Genomic DNA, 7,195 nt, shown 5'->3' with positions numbered 1-7,195 from the left:
AATCTTTTCACAAAAACAATCTCAGACCCAGGTGATTTTACAGGTGAGTTCTAGCAAACTTCCAAGGAATAGTTCATTCCAAATGTATACCGACTGTTTCAGACAACTGAAGAAGAAGGAATAGTCCCCAAGTCATTTTATAAGGGCACCATAACCTTGATATCCAAACTCAATAAAGATAGTAGAAAAAACAAAAATTACAGGCCAGTTTTATTTGTGAATCTAGATGCAGAGATATTAGGAGGCTGAAAATGACTATGTATTATGACCACTTGGATTTATCCCAGGAATTGCAAGGGTAATTTGACACTAGAAAATTCTGTGGTGTCATTCATGATCTAAACAGTGTAAAAGGAGAAACATTGTGTAATTATCTGATTGGATACTGAGAAGGCATTTGGTAAAATTCTCAATTCATGGAAAAAAAAAAAAAAGGTCTTAGAAAACTAGGAGTAGAACTTCCTTAACCCGAAATAAGGTATCTATCAAATACGTATAATAAACAAACAGTTTTAATAAGAAAATATTGGAAACATCCTCTTTAAAATCAGGCAGAAGCTACAACATAGATGAACCCTGAAAACTTTATTCTAAGCGAAAAAAACCATTTACAAAGGATCCCATATTGTGTGATCCTATTTATATGAAATGTTCAGAATGGGCAAATTCATAGAGACAGAAAATAGTAACTTGGTGGTTGCTTAAGGGTAGGATGGTTGGGAAAATGGGAATTGACTGCTGATGGGTATGGGGTTTCTCTTTTGGGGTGATGAAAATGTCTATTTTAGTAATGGTTGCACCACTGTGAATATACAAAAAAACATTTAGCTGTATACTTTAAATACGTGAGTTGTATAGCATGTGAACTTTATCTCAGTAAAGCTGGGGGGTTTTTTTGGGGTTTTTTTTTTTTGGCGATATGTGGGCCTCTCATTGTTGTGGCCTCTCCCGCTGCGGAGCACAGGCTCCGGATGCACAGGCTCAGCGGCCATGGCTCACGGGCCCAGCTGCTCCGCGGCATGTGGGATCTTCCCGGACAGGGACACAAACCTGTGTCCCCTGCATCGGCAGGCGGACTCTCCACCACTGCACCACCAGGGAAGCCCTAAAGCTGTTTTTGAAAGAGTAGTTAATGAGTTATCGAATGTTGCCAAGAAGAGTAAATTTGAAATAAAAACATCTGGATTCAGAAAAAAAAGAATCAGGTATAGATAAGCAACAGGGATATACTGTATAGCACAGGGAATTGTACCCATTATTTTGTAATAACCTATAATGGAATATAATCTGCAAAACATGGACCCTTTTGGCAGCCCAATGAAGCCTATGGACCCTATTTCAGGATAAAGTTTGCAGTGCATAAAATAAAACACATAGGACTCAAAAGAAAACAATTATATTGTATTACAGCTTCAATATAAATAAAAACAAATTGGAAATCTGATAACATATGTGCTTCCTTATTAATGTGCTAAATAACATGCTCCAGGGACAGAGATAATAGCTGGCATAATTTCAAAGTAGTGATAAATGTAAATGATATTTCTGCAACAACTGTAATGTTATCTGCAACAAGTGTAATGTGATATAAAAATACTTGTTAATTTATTGGTGATAAAGTCACAGTTTCTGTTTATTGGCACCCCTGTGGTTTGTTGCATCCATCCATTATTGAAGGAAATGCTTGATTTCAGTTGGCAGTGATTGAAAATGAAGATGTATATTTTTCCCCTCTAAATTCAGCAACTCCAGGTTAAGAACCCTGAAGTGTGAATGGAGACTTACTCCCACTAGAGGGTGCTGTTATTTTAGAAAGAGGAGTTTATGCCTTTAGCTGAGGGAGAGTATAAACTACCCATGACAGAGTCTCCTGCCCTTTTCTCTGCCCAGACCTCACAGCCTCAGACCACCTCCTCCTCGCCTTCCACCCACCTCCAAACCCTCACAGGCACACTCGGTTGACAGTGGAGGTATAACTCTTGGTGTAATTGTCTGTGACACACACAGAGGCTTCCTGGGCATGAACCACCTGCCAGCCAGCACTCAGAGGGGTTTGCCAACACAGTGGGTGCCACTCAAGGCCGCCTGGGTCTAGGTCCTTGGCTGTACTGATAGTCCTGACTCCAGGCCAGCAGGGCCAAAAAATAACCCATAGGAATATCACAGTCTCTGGTTCCAGTGCCAGCTGCTCAGGCCCTGCCATCTATCCATCTGTGGCTGGTGGGGTGCCAGGCCTCACAGGGGCAGCATCTGATGAAATCTAAGGAGGACCAGTAGCCTTCTAAGTGCTTTCTGTGTAACATGTCATTTAATCCACTAACAACCTTAAAAAGTCAGAACTATTATTATCTCCACTTTAGAGATGAGGAAATGGACATCCAGAGGCTAAATAACTTGCCTAGATTCAAATGTTAGGTACATGGCAGGGCTGGGGTTTCTAAAGCAGGTGGGCTGGGGTCTGTTCCTTAACTACTCACACTGCCTCTCAAATGATTTCAAAGCTGATAAAGTCGAGATAAAGACTTTCCTCAAAAAACATAAACTTAGAGTGTTTATCACCACTATATCTGCCTTACAAGAAATGCTAAAGGAGTTCTTTAAGTCAAAACAAAAGGACACTAATTGGTAACATGAGAACATGTGAAAATATATAACTCACTGGTAAAATAAATAGTCAGATTCAGGATACTCTAATACTGTAATATGGTGATGTGTTAACCACTTAATTCTAGTGTAAAGGTTAAAGGATAAAAGTATTTAAGATAGCTGTGGCTACAATACTTTGTTAATGAATACAGAATATTACAATATGTAAATGAGGAAATCGAAAACTAAAATGGGGGGAGGGAAGTAAAAGGGTAGAGTTTTTGTATGCATTTAAAGGTAAATTGTTAACAGCTTAAAATAGGCAGCTATATCTGTAAGATGTTTCAAGTAAGCCTCAAGGTAACCACAAAACAAAATCCTATAGTAGATGCATGCAAGATAAAGAGAAGGAAATCAAAGTATACTACTCCAAAAAAATCATCAATTCACAAAGGAAGACAGCAATAAAGGAAGAAGAACAAAAGACCTACAAAACAGCCAGAAAACAATTAACAAGATGGCAATAGTAAGTCCTTACCTATCAATAATTACTTTAAATATAAATGGATTAAATTCTCTAATCAAAAGGAATAGAGTGGCTGGATGGATTAAAAAAAAAAAACACCAGACTCTATTCTGCCTATAAGGGACTCACTTCTGCTTTAAGGACACACATAAGCTCAAAGTGCAGGGATGGAGAAAGATATTTCATGCAAATGGAAACCAAAAGAGAGCAGGGGTAGTCATACTTATATCAGACAAAATGGATTTTAAGTCAAAAACTGTAACAAGAGACAAAGAAGATCATTATATAATAACAAAGAAGTCAATTCATCAAGAGGATTTAACAATTGTAAATATATGTGCACCCAACATCAGAGCACCTAAGTATGTTAAGTAAATATTAACAGACCTGAAAGGAGTAGTAGGAAAGAATACAATAATAGTAGGGGACTTCAGTACCCCACTTTCAACAATGGATCAATCATCCAGACAGAAAATCAGTAAGGAAACACTGGACTTGAGCTATACTTTAAACCAAATAGACCTAACAGTCATATACAGAACATTCCATTCAACAGCAGCAGAATGCAAATTCTTCTCAAGTACACATAAAACATTCTTCAGGATGTTATGTTACAAAACAAGACTTACCAAATTTTAAAAGACTGATATCATACCAAGTATCATTTCCAACTATAGTGGTATGAAACTAGAAATTAGTAACAGAAAGAAAACTGGAAAACTCACAGATATGTGGAAATTAAACAGCACACTCCTGAACAATCAGTGGGTCATGATAAAATCAAAAGGGAAATAAAAAATAAAAAAATATTGAAACAAATGAAAATGGAAACACAACATGCCAAAAGTGATGGGATGCAGCAAAAGCAGTGATAAGAGGGAAGTTTATCGTGATAAATGCCTACATTTTATCAAAGCTCAAATAAACAGCCTAACTTTACAAACTAAGCCCAAAGTAATCAGAAGGAAGGAGACAACAAAAATCAGAGTAGAGATAAATAAATTAAATAGGAAAGCAATAGAAAAGATCAACAAAACTAAGAGTTGTTTTTTTAAAAAGATAAACAAGACTGCTTAGTTAGACTTACCAAGAAAAAAAAGAGAGATGACTCAAATAAAATTATAAATGAAAGATGAGACATTACAGTTGATACTACAGAAATAAAAAGGCTCATAAGAGACTATGATGAACAAATTGGACAGCCTAGAATTCATAAATAAATTTCTAGAAACATACAACCTACCAAGTCTGAATCATGAAGAAGTAGAAAATCTGAACAGATCAATAACTAGTAAGGAGAGTTAAGCAATAATTGAAAACCTCCCAACAAAGAAAAACCTAGGACCAGATGGCTTCATGGGTGAATTCTACCAAACATTTAAGGAAGAATTAATGCCAGTCCTTCTCAAACTCATTTTACAAGGCCAGCATTACCTTAATACCAAATCCAGACAGGGATACTACAAGAAAAGAAAGAAATTGAAGAAAACACAAATAAATGGAAAGATATCCTGTGTTCATGGATCGGAAAAGTTGATATTGTTTAAATGTCCATAATACCTAAAGCCATCTATAGATTCAGTGCAATCCCTATCAAAAAACCAATGGCATTTTTCACAGAAATAGAAAAAAAATACTAAAATTCTTATGGACCTGCAAAAAACTCCAAATAGCAAAAGCAATCTTGAGAAAGGAGAATGAAGCTGGAGGCATCACACTTCCTGATCTCAAAATGTATTACAAAGGTATAATAATCAAAACAGTATGGTACTGGCATAAAAACAGACACGTGGATGAATGAAACAGAGAGCTCAGAAATAAACACACACATGTATGGTCAACTACTATTTGACAAGGGAGCCAAGAATAATCAATAAGGAAAGGATAGTTTCTTCAATAATAGTGCTGGAAAAGCTGGATATTCACATGCAAAAGAATGAAATTGGACTCCTATCTTACACTACACACAAAAAATAACTCCAAATGGATTAAAGACTTAAACATAAGACCTGATACCATACAACTCCTAGAAGAAAACATAGGGGAAAGCTCCTTGACATCAGTCTTGGATTTTTGGAAATTTTGGGATGATTTTTTAGATATGACATTAAAAGTATAAACACCAAAAGCAAAAATCAACAAGTGGGACTACATCAAACTAAAAAGCCCAGCAAAAGAAACAACAACAACAACAAACATAAAGGACAACCTACAAAATGGGACAAAATATTTGCAAACCACCCATCTTTAAAGGGGCTAATGTCCAAAATATCCAAGGAACTCATACAACTCAATAGCAATAAACAAACAATCAGATTTGTTAAATGCACAGAAGACTTGAATAGACATTTCTCCAGAGAAGACATATAAATAAATGGCCAACAGCTATATGAAAAGGTGTTCAACATCACTAATCATAAGGGAAATGCAAATCAAAACCACAGTGAGATAACACCCCTCACCTGTCCGAATGGCTACGGTCAAAGGGACAAGAGATCACAAATGGAGAGAATGTGCAGAAAAGGCAACCCTGGCGTAGTGTTGGTGGAAATTTAAATTGGTACAGCCACTATGGGAAACAGTATTCAAAAAATTAGAAATAAAAGTACTATATGAGGGGTGGGGGAAATGAGGAGATTTTGTCTAAGGGTACAAACTTTCAATATATGATAAATGTATTCCGGGAATCTAAGGTAGGGCAAGACGACTACAGTTCTCAATACTTTATCGTATACTTGAAAGTTGTTAGGAGAGTAGAGCTTTAATTTTCTCATCATAACAACAACAATAATAGCAACAAAATGGTAATTGTGTGAGATGAAGGATGTGTTAACTAACCTTATTGTGATTAAGTATTTCATGATGTACATGTATCAGATCATCACATTGTACACCTTAAACTTACACTATGTTGTATGTCAATTATATCTCAATAAAGCTGTGGGGAAATTAATTTTTTTAAAAAAAGATACAACTTGGGCTTCCCTGGTGGCGCAGTGGTTGAGAGTCCACCTGCCGATGCAGGGGACACGGGTTCGTGCCCCGGTCTGGGAAGATCCCACATGCCGCGGAGTGGCTGGGCCCGTGAGCCATGGCCGCTGAGCCTGCGCGTCCGGAGTCTGTGCTCCACAACGGGAGAGGCCACAACAGTGAGAAGTCCGCGTACCGCAAAAAAAAAAAAAAAGATACAACTCTTAGAGAAAACCGTAGGAAAAACACTTTGACATAAACCACAGCAAGATCTCTTTTGACCCACCTCCTAGAGTAACGGAAATAAAAATAAAAATAAACAAATGGGACTTAAAAGCTTTTGCACAGCAAAGGAAACCATAAACAAGACAAAAAGACAACCCTCAGAATGGGAGAAAATATTTGCTAGTGAAACAACAGAAAAAGGATTAATCTCCAAAATATACAAACAACTCATGGCGCTCAATATCAAAAAAGCAATTCAGTTAAAAAATGGGCGGAAGACCTAAATAGACATTTCACCAAGAAAGACATACAGGTGGCCAAGAGGCACATGAAAAGATGCTCAATGTCACTAATTATTAGAGAAGTGCAAATCAAAACTACAATGAGGTATCACCTCACGCCAGTGAGAATGGCCATTATCAAAAAATCTAGAAACAATAAATGCTGGAAAGGGTGTGGTGAAAAGGGAACCCTCCTGCACTGTTGGTGGGAATGTAAATTGATACAGTCACTATGGAGAACAGTATGGAGGTTCCTTAAAAAACTAAAAATAGAACTACCATATGACCCAGCAATCCCACTACTGGGCATATACCCTGAGAAAACCATAATTCAAAAAGAGACATGCACCACAATGTTCATTGCAGCACTATTTACAATAGCCAGGACATGGAAGCAACCTAAGTGTCCATCGACAGATGAATGGATAAAGAAGATGTGGCACATATATACAATGGAATATTACTCAGCCATAAAAAGAAACAAAATTGAGTTATTTGTACTGAGGTGGATGGACCTAGAGTCTGTCATACAGAGTGAAGTAAGTCAGAAAGAGAGAAACAAATACCATATGCTAACACATATATATGGAATCTAAAAAAAAAATGG

The sequence above is a fragment of the Mesoplodon densirostris genome, chromosome 18, assembly GCF_025265405.1.
Source record: "Mesoplodon densirostris isolate mMesDen1 chromosome 18, mMesDen1 primary haplotype, whole genome shotgun sequence".
Lineage (NCBI taxonomy): Eukaryota > Metazoa > Chordata > Mammalia > Artiodactyla > Ziphiidae > Mesoplodon > Mesoplodon densirostris.
Note: the sequence above shows the minus strand (reverse complement) of the source record.